At 46.7% G+C, this 9,388-nt stretch overlaps 33 non-coding genes and 13 pseudogenes across 33 annotated transcripts; all 46 read right to left on the bottom strand.

Annotated features, from left to right (window-relative positions):
- Nucleotides 1–32: 32 nt before the first annotated feature.
- On the bottom strand, nt 33–141 carry LOC144412370 (5S ribosomal RNA; annotated as a pseudogene).
- An 81-nt stretch (nt 142–222) lies between these two features.
- On the bottom strand, nt 223–341 carry LOC144414634 (5S ribosomal RNA). The gene has a single exon (XR_013470523.1). It is a non-coding gene; the product is annotated as a 5S ribosomal RNA (ribosomal RNA).
- An 81-nt stretch (nt 342–422) lies between these two features.
- On the bottom strand, nt 423–541 carry LOC144413679 (5S ribosomal RNA). The gene has a single exon (XR_013469570.1). It is a non-coding gene; the product is annotated as a 5S ribosomal RNA (ribosomal RNA).
- Nucleotides 542–622: 81 nt separating this feature from the next.
- Nucleotides 623–741, bottom strand: LOC144417878 (5S ribosomal RNA; annotated as a pseudogene).
- Nucleotides 742–822: 81 nt separating this feature from the next.
- Nucleotides 823–941, bottom strand: LOC144417879 (5S ribosomal RNA; annotated as a pseudogene).
- Nucleotides 942–1,184: 243 nt separating this feature from the next.
- Nucleotides 1,185–1,303, bottom strand: LOC144417880 (5S ribosomal RNA; annotated as a pseudogene).
- An 81-nt stretch (nt 1,304–1,384) lies between these two features.
- Nucleotides 1,385–1,503, bottom strand: LOC144415841 (5S ribosomal RNA). Its single transcript, XR_013471735.1, has one exon. It is a non-coding gene; the product is annotated as a 5S ribosomal RNA (ribosomal RNA).
- An 81-nt stretch (nt 1,504–1,584) lies between these two features.
- On the bottom strand, nt 1,585–1,703 carry LOC144417137 (5S ribosomal RNA). Its single transcript, XR_013473030.1, has one exon. It is a non-coding gene; the product is annotated as a 5S ribosomal RNA (ribosomal RNA).
- An 81-nt stretch (nt 1,704–1,784) lies between these two features.
- Nucleotides 1,785–1,903, bottom strand: LOC144417999 (5S ribosomal RNA; annotated as a pseudogene).
- Nucleotides 1,904–1,984: 81 nt separating this feature from the next.
- Nucleotides 1,985–2,103, bottom strand: LOC144413680 (5S ribosomal RNA). Its single transcript, XR_013469571.1, has one exon. It is a non-coding gene; the product is annotated as a 5S ribosomal RNA (ribosomal RNA).
- Nucleotides 2,104–2,184: 81 nt separating this feature from the next.
- LOC144415042 (5S ribosomal RNA) lies at nt 2,185–2,303 on the bottom strand. Its single transcript, XR_013470934.1, has one exon. It is a non-coding gene; the product is annotated as a 5S ribosomal RNA (ribosomal RNA).
- Nucleotides 2,304–2,384: 81 nt separating this feature from the next.
- LOC144413681 (5S ribosomal RNA) lies at nt 2,385–2,503 on the bottom strand. Its single transcript, XR_013469572.1, has one exon. It is a non-coding gene; the product is annotated as a 5S ribosomal RNA (ribosomal RNA).
- An 81-nt stretch (nt 2,504–2,584) lies between these two features.
- On the bottom strand, nt 2,585–2,703 carry LOC144413682 (5S ribosomal RNA). The gene has a single exon (XR_013469573.1). It is a non-coding gene; the product is annotated as a 5S ribosomal RNA (ribosomal RNA).
- An 81-nt stretch (nt 2,704–2,784) lies between these two features.
- Nucleotides 2,785–2,903, bottom strand: LOC144418099 (5S ribosomal RNA; annotated as a pseudogene).
- Nucleotides 2,904–2,988: 85 nt separating this feature from the next.
- On the bottom strand, nt 2,989–3,107 carry LOC144417619 (5S ribosomal RNA; annotated as a pseudogene).
- An 81-nt stretch (nt 3,108–3,188) lies between these two features.
- Nucleotides 3,189–3,307, bottom strand: LOC144413616 (5S ribosomal RNA). Its single transcript, XR_013469508.1, has one exon. It is a non-coding gene; the product is annotated as a 5S ribosomal RNA (ribosomal RNA).
- An 81-nt stretch (nt 3,308–3,388) lies between these two features.
- LOC144412063 (5S ribosomal RNA) lies at nt 3,389–3,507 on the bottom strand (annotated as a pseudogene).
- Nucleotides 3,508–3,588: 81 nt separating this feature from the next.
- LOC144412902 (5S ribosomal RNA) lies at nt 3,589–3,697 on the bottom strand (annotated as a pseudogene).
- Nucleotides 3,698–3,778: 81 nt separating this feature from the next.
- On the bottom strand, nt 3,779–3,897 carry LOC144414645 (5S ribosomal RNA). The gene has a single exon (XR_013470534.1). It is a non-coding gene; the product is annotated as a 5S ribosomal RNA (ribosomal RNA).
- An 81-nt stretch (nt 3,898–3,978) lies between these two features.
- On the bottom strand, nt 3,979–4,097 carry LOC144412517 (5S ribosomal RNA; annotated as a pseudogene).
- Nucleotides 4,098–4,178: 81 nt separating this feature from the next.
- Nucleotides 4,179–4,297, bottom strand: LOC144414773 (5S ribosomal RNA). The gene has a single exon (XR_013470663.1). It is a non-coding gene; the product is annotated as a 5S ribosomal RNA (ribosomal RNA).
- An 81-nt stretch (nt 4,298–4,378) lies between these two features.
- Nucleotides 4,379–4,497, bottom strand: LOC144413683 (5S ribosomal RNA). Its single transcript, XR_013469574.1, has one exon. It is a non-coding gene; the product is annotated as a 5S ribosomal RNA (ribosomal RNA).
- An 81-nt stretch (nt 4,498–4,578) lies between these two features.
- LOC144418337 (5S ribosomal RNA) lies at nt 4,579–4,697 on the bottom strand (annotated as a pseudogene).
- Nucleotides 4,698–4,778: 81 nt separating this feature from the next.
- On the bottom strand, nt 4,779–4,897 carry LOC144415074 (5S ribosomal RNA). The gene has a single exon (XR_013470966.1). It is a non-coding gene; the product is annotated as a 5S ribosomal RNA (ribosomal RNA).
- Nucleotides 4,898–4,978: 81 nt separating this feature from the next.
- On the bottom strand, nt 4,979–5,097 carry LOC144413685 (5S ribosomal RNA). The gene has a single exon (XR_013469576.1). It is a non-coding gene; the product is annotated as a 5S ribosomal RNA (ribosomal RNA).
- Nucleotides 5,098–5,178: 81 nt separating this feature from the next.
- LOC144413686 (5S ribosomal RNA) lies at nt 5,179–5,297 on the bottom strand. The gene has a single exon (XR_013469577.1). It is a non-coding gene; the product is annotated as a 5S ribosomal RNA (ribosomal RNA).
- Nucleotides 5,298–5,378: 81 nt separating this feature from the next.
- LOC144413687 (5S ribosomal RNA) lies at nt 5,379–5,497 on the bottom strand. Its single transcript, XR_013469578.1, has one exon. It is a non-coding gene; the product is annotated as a 5S ribosomal RNA (ribosomal RNA).
- Nucleotides 5,498–5,578: 81 nt separating this feature from the next.
- LOC144413688 (5S ribosomal RNA) lies at nt 5,579–5,697 on the bottom strand. The gene has a single exon (XR_013469579.1). It is a non-coding gene; the product is annotated as a 5S ribosomal RNA (ribosomal RNA).
- An 81-nt stretch (nt 5,698–5,778) lies between these two features.
- Nucleotides 5,779–5,897, bottom strand: LOC144416507 (5S ribosomal RNA). Its single transcript, XR_013472400.1, has one exon. It is a non-coding gene; the product is annotated as a 5S ribosomal RNA (ribosomal RNA).
- An 84-nt stretch (nt 5,898–5,981) lies between these two features.
- Nucleotides 5,982–6,100, bottom strand: LOC144415747 (5S ribosomal RNA). The gene has a single exon (XR_013471640.1). It is a non-coding gene; the product is annotated as a 5S ribosomal RNA (ribosomal RNA).
- An 81-nt stretch (nt 6,101–6,181) lies between these two features.
- On the bottom strand, nt 6,182–6,300 carry LOC144412518 (5S ribosomal RNA; annotated as a pseudogene).
- Nucleotides 6,301–6,381: 81 nt separating this feature from the next.
- On the bottom strand, nt 6,382–6,500 carry LOC144417429 (5S ribosomal RNA). Its single transcript, XR_013473322.1, has one exon. It is a non-coding gene; the product is annotated as a 5S ribosomal RNA (ribosomal RNA).
- Nucleotides 6,501–6,581: 81 nt separating this feature from the next.
- LOC144417123 (5S ribosomal RNA) lies at nt 6,582–6,700 on the bottom strand. The gene has a single exon (XR_013473016.1). It is a non-coding gene; the product is annotated as a 5S ribosomal RNA (ribosomal RNA).
- Nucleotides 6,701–6,781: 81 nt separating this feature from the next.
- LOC144415075 (5S ribosomal RNA) lies at nt 6,782–6,900 on the bottom strand. The gene has a single exon (XR_013470967.1). It is a non-coding gene; the product is annotated as a 5S ribosomal RNA (ribosomal RNA).
- An 81-nt stretch (nt 6,901–6,981) lies between these two features.
- LOC144415076 (5S ribosomal RNA) lies at nt 6,982–7,100 on the bottom strand. Its single transcript, XR_013470968.1, has one exon. It is a non-coding gene; the product is annotated as a 5S ribosomal RNA (ribosomal RNA).
- An 81-nt stretch (nt 7,101–7,181) lies between these two features.
- Nucleotides 7,182–7,300, bottom strand: LOC144413689 (5S ribosomal RNA). The gene has a single exon (XR_013469580.1). It is a non-coding gene; the product is annotated as a 5S ribosomal RNA (ribosomal RNA).
- An 81-nt stretch (nt 7,301–7,381) lies between these two features.
- On the bottom strand, nt 7,382–7,500 carry LOC144415267 (5S ribosomal RNA). The gene has a single exon (XR_013471159.1). It is a non-coding gene; the product is annotated as a 5S ribosomal RNA (ribosomal RNA).
- An 85-nt stretch (nt 7,501–7,585) lies between these two features.
- Nucleotides 7,586–7,704, bottom strand: LOC144413690 (5S ribosomal RNA). The gene has a single exon (XR_013469581.1). It is a non-coding gene; the product is annotated as a 5S ribosomal RNA (ribosomal RNA).
- An 81-nt stretch (nt 7,705–7,785) lies between these two features.
- Nucleotides 7,786–7,904, bottom strand: LOC144416101 (5S ribosomal RNA). Its single transcript, XR_013471995.1, has one exon. It is a non-coding gene; the product is annotated as a 5S ribosomal RNA (ribosomal RNA).
- An 86-nt stretch (nt 7,905–7,990) lies between these two features.
- Nucleotides 7,991–8,109, bottom strand: LOC144415113 (5S ribosomal RNA). The gene has a single exon (XR_013471005.1). It is a non-coding gene; the product is annotated as a 5S ribosomal RNA (ribosomal RNA).
- Nucleotides 8,110–8,190: 81 nt separating this feature from the next.
- LOC144412185 (5S ribosomal RNA) lies at nt 8,191–8,308 on the bottom strand (annotated as a pseudogene).
- Nucleotides 8,309–8,389: 81 nt separating this feature from the next.
- Nucleotides 8,390–8,508, bottom strand: LOC144415077 (5S ribosomal RNA). The gene has a single exon (XR_013470969.1). It is a non-coding gene; the product is annotated as a 5S ribosomal RNA (ribosomal RNA).
- An 81-nt stretch (nt 8,509–8,589) lies between these two features.
- Nucleotides 8,590–8,708, bottom strand: LOC144415078 (5S ribosomal RNA). The gene has a single exon (XR_013470970.1). It is a non-coding gene; the product is annotated as a 5S ribosomal RNA (ribosomal RNA).
- Nucleotides 8,709–8,789: 81 nt separating this feature from the next.
- On the bottom strand, nt 8,790–8,908 carry LOC144413691 (5S ribosomal RNA). The gene has a single exon (XR_013469582.1). It is a non-coding gene; the product is annotated as a 5S ribosomal RNA (ribosomal RNA).
- Nucleotides 8,909–8,989: 81 nt separating this feature from the next.
- On the bottom strand, nt 8,990–9,108 carry LOC144415268 (5S ribosomal RNA). Its single transcript, XR_013471160.1, has one exon. It is a non-coding gene; the product is annotated as a 5S ribosomal RNA (ribosomal RNA).
- Nucleotides 9,109–9,193: 85 nt separating this feature from the next.
- On the bottom strand, nt 9,194–9,312 carry LOC144413692 (5S ribosomal RNA). The gene has a single exon (XR_013469583.1). It is a non-coding gene; the product is annotated as a 5S ribosomal RNA (ribosomal RNA).
- Between the last annotated feature and the right edge of the window lie 76 nt (nt 9,313–9,388).

A 9,388-nucleotide genomic window follows, 5' to 3' on the forward strand; every position in this document is an offset into this window, starting at 1 on the left:
ACAGAGCAAAATCGAATGAAACGGCGACAAAAAGCCTACGACACTCGGTATTCCCAGCCGGTCACCCATGCAAGTACTAACCGAGCCCGACATTGCTTAACTTCCGAGATCGAGTGCATTCAACGTGGTATGGTTGTAGGCGATAAAGTAGTAGTCTATTCGGCTATTTGTATTTCGCAGTTGTTGAAAAACAGAGCAAAATCGAATGAAACGGCGACGAAAAGCCTACGACACTCGGTATTCCCAGCAGGTCACCCATGCAAGTACTAACCGAGCCCGACATTGCTTAACTTCCGAGATCGAACGAGATCGGGTGCATTCAACGTGGTATGGTTGTAGGCGATAAAGTATTAGTCTATTCGGCTATTTGTATTTTGCAGTTGTTGGAAAACAGAGCAAAATCGAATGAAACGGCGACGAAAAGCCTACGACACTCGGTATTCCCAGCCGGTCACCCATGCAAGTACTAACCGAGCCCGACATTGCTTAACTTCCGAGATCGAACGAGATCGGGTGCATTCAACGTGGTATGGTTGTAGGCGATAAGGTAGTAGTCTATTCGGCTATTTGTATTTCGCAGTTGTTGGAAAACAGATCAAAATCGAATGAAACGGCGACGAAAAGCCTACGACACTCGGTATTCCCAGCCGGTCACCCATGCAAGTACTAACCGAGCCCGACATTGCTTAACTTCCGAGATCGAACGATAACGGGTGCATTCAACGTGGTATGGTTGTAGGCGATAAAGTAGTAGTCTATTCGGCTATTTGTATTTCGCAGTTGTTGGAAAACAGAGCAAAATCGAATGAAACGGCGACAAAAAGCCTACGACACTCGGTATTCCCAGCCGGTCACCCATGCAAGTACTAACCGAGCCCGACATTGCTTAACTTCCGAGATCGAACGATAACGGGTGCATTCAACGTGGTATGGTTGTAGGCGATAAAGTAGTAGTCTATTCGGCTATTTGTATTTCGCAGTTGTTGGAAAACAGAGCAAAATCGAATGAAACGGCGACAAAAAGCCTACGACACTCGGTATTCCCAGCCGGTCACCCATGCAAGTACTAACCGAGCAAAATTCAACGTGGTATGATTGTAGGCGATAAACTAGTAGTCTATTCGGCTATTTGTATTTCGCAGTTGTTGGAAAACAGAGCAAAATCGAATGAAACGGCGACGAAAAGCCTACGACACTCGGTATTCCCAGCCGGTCACCCATGCAAGTACTAACCGAGCCCGACATTGCTTAACTTCCGAGATCGAACGATAACGGGTGCATTCAACGTGGTATGGTTGTAGGCGATAAAGTAGTAGTCTATTCGGCTATTTGTATTTCGCAGTTGTTGGAAAACAGAGCAAAATCGAATGAAACGGCGACAAAAAGCCTACGACACTCGGTATTCCCAGCCGGTCACCTATGCAAGTACTAACCGAGCCCGACATTGCTTAACTTCCGAGATCGAACGAGATCGGGTGCATTCAACGTGGTATGGTTGTAGGCGATAAAGTAGTAGTCTATTCGGCTATTTGTATTTCGCAGTTGTTGGAAAACAGAGCAAAATCGAATGAAACGGCGACGAAAAGCCTACGACACTCGGTATTCCCAGCAGGTCACCCATGCAAGTACTAACCGAGCCCGACATTGCTTAACTTCCGAGATCGAACGAGATCGGGTGCATTCAATGTGGTATGGTTGTAGGCGATAAAGTAGTAGTCTATTCGGCTATTTGTATTTCGCAGTTGTTGGAAAACAGAGCAAAATCGAATGAAACGGCGACGAAAAGCCTACGACACTCGGTATTCCCAGCCGGTCACCCATGCAAGTACTAACCGAGCCCGACATTGCTTAACTTCCGAGATCGAACGATAACGGGTGTATTCAACGTGGTATGGTTGTAGGCGATAAAGTAGTAGTGTATTCGGCTATTTGTATTTCGCAGTTGTTGGAAAACAGAGCAAAATCGAATGAAACGGCGACGAAAAGCCTACGACACTCGGTATTCCCAGCCGGTCACCCATGCAAGTACTAACCGAGCCCGACATTGCTTAACTTCCGAGATCGAACGAGATCGGGTGCATTCAACGTGGTATGGTTGTAGGCGATAAAGTAGTAGTCTATTCGGCTATTTGTATTTCGCAGTTGTTGGAAAACAGAGCAAAATCGAATGAAACGGCGACGAAAAGCCTACGACACTCGGTATTCCCAGCCGGTCACCCATGCAAGTACTAACCGAGCCCGACATTGCTTAACTTCCGAGATCGAACGAGATCAGGTGCATTCAACGTGGTATGGTTGTAGGCGATAAAGTAGTAGTCTATTCGGCTATTTGTATTTCGCAGTTGTTGGAAAACAGAGCAAAATCGAATGAAACGGCGACGAAAAGCCTACGACACTCGGTATTCCCAGCCGGTCACCCATGCAAGTACTAACCGAGCCCGACATTGCTTAACTTCCGAGATCGAACGAGATCGGGTGCATTCAACGTGGTATGGTTGTAGGCGATAAAGTAGTAGTCTATTCGGCTATTTGTATTTCGCAGTTGTTGGAAAACAGAGCAAAATCGAATGAAACGGCGACGAAAAGCCTACGACACTCGGTATTCCCAGCCGGTCACCCATGCAAGTACTAACCGAGCCCGACATTGCTTAACTTCCGAGATCGAACGAGATCGGGTGCATTCAACGTGGTATGGTTGTAGGCGATAAAGTATTAGTCTATTCGGCTATTTGTATTTTGCAGTTGTTGGAAAACAGAGCAAAATCGAATGAAGCGGCGACGAAAAGCCTACGACACTCGGTATTCCCAGCCGGTCACCCATGCAAGTATTAACCGAGCCCGACATTTCTTAACTTCCGAGATCGAACGAGATCGGGTGCATTCAACGTGGTATGATTGTAGTCGATAAAGTAGTAGTCTGTTCTGCTATTTGTATTTTGCAGTTGTTAGAAAACAGAGAAAAAACGACTGGAACGGCGACGAAAAAAAAGCCTACGACACTCGGTATTCCCGGCCGGTCACCCATGCAAGTACTAACCGAGCCCGACATTGCTCAACTTCCGAGATCGAACGAGATCGGGTGCATTCGACGTGGTATGGTTGTAGGCGATAAAGTAGTAGTCTATTCGGCTATTTGTATTTCGCAGTTGTTGGAAAATAGAGCAAAATCGAATGAAACGGCGACGAAAAGCCTACGACACTCGGTATTCCCAGCCGGTCACCCATGCAAGTACTAACCGAGCCCGACATTGCTTAACTTCCGAGTTCGAACGAGATCGGGTGCATTCAACGTGGTATGGTTGTAGGCGATAAAGTAGTAGTCTATTCGGCTATTTGTATTTCGCAGTTGTTGGAAAACAGAGCAAAATCGAATGAAACGGCGACGAAAAGCCTACGACACTCGGTATTCCCAGCCGGTCACCCATGCAAGTACTAACCGAGCCTGACATTGCTTAACTTCCGAGATCGAACGATAACGGGTGCATTCAACGTGGTATGGTTGTAGGCGATAAAGTAGTAGTCTATTCGGCTATTTGTATTTCGCAGTTGTTGGAAAACAGAGCAAAATCGAATGAAACGGCGACAAAAAGCCTACGACACTCGGTATTCCCAGCCGGTCACCCATGCAAGTACTAACCGAGCCCGACATTGCTTAACTTCCGAGAACGAGTGCATTCAACGTGGTATGGTTGTAGGCGATAAAGTAGTAGTCTATTCGGCTATTTGTATTTCGCAGTTGTTGAAAAACAGAGCAAAATCGAATGAAACGGCGACGAAAAGCCTACGACACTCGGTATTCCCAGCAGGTCACCCATGCAAGTACTAACCGAGCCCGACATTGCTTAACTTCCGAGATCGAACGAGATCGGGTGCATTCAACGTGGTATGGTTGTAGGCGATAAAGTAGTAGTCTATTCGGCTATTTGTATTTCGCAGTTGTTGGAAAACAGAGCAAAATCGAATGAAACGGCGACGAAAAGCCTACGACATTCGGTATTCCCAGCCGGTCACCCATGCAAGTACTAACCGAGCCCGACATTGCTTAACTTCCGAGATCGAACGATAACGGGTGCATTCAACGTAGTATGGTTGTAGGCGATAAAGTAGTAGTGTATTCGGCTATTTGTATTTCGCAGTTGTTGGAAAACAGAGCAAAATCGAGTGAAACGGCGACAAAAAGCCTACGACACTCGGTATTCCCAGCCGGTCACCCATGCAAGTACTAACCGAGCCCAACATTGCTTAACTTCCGAGATCGAACGAGACCGGGTGCATTCAACGTGGTATGGTTGTAGGCGATAAAGTAGTAGTCTATTCGGCTATTTGTATTTCGCAGTTGTTGGAAAACAGAGCAATATCGAATGAAACGGCGACGAAAAGCCTACGACACTCGGTATTCCCAGCCGGTCACCCATGCAAGTACTAACCGAGCCCGACATTGCTTAACTTCCGAGATCGAACGAGATCGGGTGCATTCAACGTGGTATGGTTGTAGGCGATAAAGTAGTAGTCTATTCGGCTATTTGTATTTCGCAGTTGTTGGAAAACAGAGCAAAATCGAATGAAACGGCGACAAAAAGCATACGACACTCGGTATTCCCAGCCTGTCACCCATGCAAGTACTAACCGAGCCCGACATTGCTTAACTTCCGAGATCGAACGAGATCGGGTGCATTCAACGTGGTATGTTTGTAGGCGATAAAGTAGTAGTCTATTCGGCTATTTGTATTTCGCAGTTGTTGGAAAACAGAGCAAAATCGAATGAAACGGCGACGAAAAGCCTACGATACTCGGTATTCCCAGCCGGTCACCCATGCAAGTACTAACCGAGCCCGACATTGCTTAACTTCCGAGATCGAACGAGATCGGGTGCATTCAACGTGGTATGGTTGTAGGCGATAAAGTAGTAGTCTATTCGGCTATTTGTATTTCGCAGTTGTTGGAAAACAGAGCAAAATCGAATGAAACGGCGACGAAAAGCCTACGACACTCGGTATTCCCAGCCGGTCACCCATGCAAGTACTAACCGAGCCCGACATTGCTTAACTTCCGAGATCGAACGAGATCGGGTGCATTCAACGTGGTATGGTTGTAGGCGATAAAGTAGTAGTCTATTCGGCTATTTGTATTTCGCAGTTGTTGAAAAACAGAGCAAAATCGAATGAAACGGCGACGAAAAGCCTACGACACTCGGTATTCCCAGCCGGTCACCCATGCAAGTACTAACCGAGCCCGACATTGCTTAACTTCCGAGATCGAACGAGATCGGGTGCATTCAACGTGGTATGGTTGTAGGCGAGAAAGTAGTAGTCTATTCGGCTATTTGTATTTTGCAGTTGTTGGAAAACAGAGCAAAATCGAATGAAGCGGCGACGAAAAGCCTACGACACTCGGTATTCCCAGCCGGTCACCCATGCAAGTACTAACCGAGCCCGACATTGCTTAACTTCCGAGATCGAACGAGATCGGGTGCATTCAACGTGGTATGGTTGTAGGCGATAAAGTAGTAGTCTATTCGGCTATTTGTATTTCGCAGTTGTTGGAAAACAGAGCAAAATCGAATGAAACGGCGACGAAAAGCCTACGACACTCGGTATTCCCAGCCGGTCACCCATGCAAGTACTAACCGAGCCCGACATTGCTTAACTTCCGAGATCGAACGAGATCGGGTGCATTCAACGTGGTATGGTTGTAGGCGAGAAAGTAGTAGTCTATTCGGCTATTTGTATTTTGCAGTTGTTGGAAAACAGAGCAAAATCGAATGAAGCGGCGACGAAAAGCCTACGACACTCGGTATTCCCAGCCGGTCACCCATGCAAGTACTAACCGAGCCCGACATTGCTTAACTTCCGAGATCGAACGAGATCGGGTGCATTCAACGTGGTATTGTTGTAGTCGATAAAGTAGTAGTCTGTTCTGCTATTTGTATTTTGCAGTTGTTAGAAAACAGAGAAAAAACGAATGGAACGGCGACGAAAAAAAGCTTACGACACTCGGTATTCCCAGCCGGTCACCCATGCAAGTACTAACCGAGCCCGACATTGCTTAACTTCCGAGATCGAACGAGATCGGGTGTATTCAACGTGGTATGGTTGTAGGCAATAAAGTAGTAGTCTATTCGGCTATTTGTATTTCGCAGTTGTTGGAAAACAGAGCAAAATCGAATGAAACGGCGACGAAAAGCCTACGACATTCGGTATTCCCAGCCGGTCACCCATGCAAGTACTAACCGAGCCCGACATTGCTTAACTTCCGAGATCGAACGATAACGGGTGCATTCAACGTAGTATGGTTGTAGGCGATAAAGTAGTAGTGTATTCGGCTATTTGTATTTCGCAGTTGTTGGAAAACAGAGCAAAATCGAGTGAAACGGCGACAAAAAGCCTACGACAATCGGTATTCCCAGCCGGTCACCCATGCAAGTACTAACCGAGCCCGACATTGCTTAACTTCCGAGATCGAACGAGACCGGGTGCATTCAACGTGGTATGGTTGTAGGCGATAAAGTAGTAGTCTATTCGGCTATTTGTATTTCGCAGTTGTTGGAAAACAGAGCAAAATCGAATGAAACGGCGACAAAAAGCCTACGACACTCGGTATTCCCAGCCTGTCACCCATGCAAGTACTAACCGAGCCCGACATTGCTTAACTTCCGAGATCAAACGAGATCGGGTGCATTCAACGTGGTATGGTTGTAGGCGATAAAGTAGTAGTGTATTCGGCTATTTGTATTTCGCAGTTGTTGGAAAACAGAGCAAAATCGAATGAAACGGCGACGAAAAGCCTACGATACTCGGTATTCCCAGCCGGTCACCCATGCAAGTACTAACCGAGCCCGACATTGCTTAACTTCCGAGATCGAACGAGATCGGGTGCATTCAACGTGGTATGGTTGTAGGCGATAAAGTAGTAGTCTATTCGGCTATTTGTATTTCGCAGTTGTTGGAAAACAGAGCAAAATCGAATGAAACGGCGACGAAAAGCCTACGATACTCGGTATTCCCAGCCGGTCACCCATGCAAGTACTAACCGAGCCCGACATTGCTTAACTTCCGAGATCGAACGAGATCGGGTGCATTCAACGTGGTATGGTTGTAGGCGATAAAGTAGTAGTCTATTCGGCTATTTGTATTTCGCAGTTGTTGGAAAACAGAGCAAAATCGAATGAAACGGCGACGAAAAGCCTACGACACTCGGTATTCCCAGCCGGTCACCCATGCAAGTACTAACCGAGCCCGACATTGCTTAACTTCCGAGATCGAACGAGATCGGGTGCATTCAACGTGGTATGGTTGTAGGCGATAAAGTAGTAGTCTATTCGGCTATTTGTATTTTGCAGTTGTTGGTAAACAGAGCAAAATCGAATGAAGCGGCGACGAAAAGCCTACGACACTCGGTATTCCCAGCCGGTCACCCATGCAAGTACTAACCGAGCCCGACATTGCTTAACTTCCGAGATCGAACGAGATCGGGTGCATTCAACGTGGTATGGTTGTAGTCGATAAAGTAGTAGTTTGTTCTGCTATTTGTATTTTGCAGTTGTTAGAAAACAGAGAAAAAACGAATGGAACGGCGACGAAAAAAAAGCCTACGACACTCGGTATTCCCAGCCGGTCACCCATGCAAGTACTAACCGAGCCCGACATTGCTTAACTTCCGAGATCGAACGAGATCGGGTGCATTCAACGTGGTATGGTTGTAGGCAATAAAGTAGTAGTCTATTCGGCTATTTGTATTTCGCAGTTGTTGGAAAACAGAGCAAAATCGAATGAAACGGCGACGAAAAGCCTACGACACTCGGTATTCCAAGCCGGTCACCCATGCAAGTACTAACCGAGCCCGACATTGCTTAACTTCCGAGATCGAACGAGATCGGGTGCATTCAACGTGGTATGGTTGTAAGCGATAAAGTAGTAGTCTATTCGGCTATTTGTATTTCGCAGTTGTTGGAAAACAGAGCAAAATCGAGTGAAACGGCGACAAAAAGCCAAGCCTACGACACTCGGTATTCCCAGCCGGTCACCCATGCAAGTACTAACCGAGCCCGACATTGCTTAACTTCCGAGATCGAACGAGACCGGGTGCATTCAACGTGGTATGGTTGTAGGCGATAAAGTAGTAGTCTATTCGGCTATTTGTATTTCGCAGTTGTTGGAAAACAGAGCAAAATCGAATTAAACGGCGACAAAAAGCCTACGACACTCGGTATTCCCAGCCTGTCACCCATGCAGTACTAACCGAGCCCGACATTGCTTAACTTCCGGGATCAAACGAGATCGGGTGCATTCAACGTGGTATGGTTGTAGGCGATAAAGTAGTAGTCTATTCGGCTATTTGTATTTCGCAGTTGTTGGAAAACAGAGCAAAATCGAATGAAACGGCGACGAAAAGCCTACGATACTCGGTATTCCCAGCCGGTCACCCATGCAAGTACTAACCGAGCCCGACATTGCTTAACTTCCGAGATCGAACGAGATCGGGTGCATTCAACGTGGTATGGTTGTAGGCGATAAAGTAGTAGTCTATTCGGCTATTTGTATTTCGCAGTTGTTGGAAAACAGAGCAAAATCGAATGAAACGGCGACGAAAAGCCTACGATACTCGGTATTCCCAGCCGGTCACCCATGCAAGTACTAACCGAGCCCGACATTGCTTAACTTCCGAGATCGAACGAGATCGGGTGCATTCAACGTGGTATGGTTGTAGGCGATAAAGTAGTAGTCTATTCGGCTATTTGTATTTCGCAGTTGTTGGAAAACAGAGCAAAATCGAATGAAACGGCGACGAAAAGCCTACGACACTCGGTATTCCCAGCCGGTCACCCATGCAAGTACTAACCGAGCCCGACATTGCTTAACTTCCGAGATCGAACGAGATCGGGTGCATTCAACGTGGTATGGTTGTAGGCGATAAAGTAGTAGTCTATTCGGCTATTTGTATTTTGCAGTTGTTGGTAAACAGAGCAAAATCGAATGAAGCGGCGACGAAAAGCCTACGACACTCGGTATTCCCAGCCGGTCACCCATGCAAGTACTAACCGAGCCCGACATTGCTTAACTTCCGAGATCGAACGAGATCGGGTGCATTCAACGTGGTATGGTTGTAGTCGATAAAGTAGTAGTTTGTTCTGCTATTTGTATTTTGCAGTTGTTAGAAAACAGAGAAAAAACGAATGGAACGGCGACGAAAAAAAAGCCTACGACACTCGGTATTCCCAGCCGGTCACCCATGCAAGTACTAACCGAGCCCGACATTGCTTAACTTCCGAGATCGAACGAGATCGGGTGCATTCAACGTGGTATGGTTGTAGGCAATAAAGTAGTAGTCTATTCGGCTATTTGTATTTCGCAGTTGTTGGAAAACAGAGCAAAATCGAATGAAACGGCGA

This window comes from Styela clava, chromosome 15 (assembly GCF_964204865.1).
Source record: "Styela clava chromosome 15, kaStyClav1.hap1.2, whole genome shotgun sequence".
NCBI classification, from domain to species: Eukaryota; Metazoa; Chordata; class Ascidiacea; order Stolidobranchia; family Styelidae; genus Styela; species Styela clava.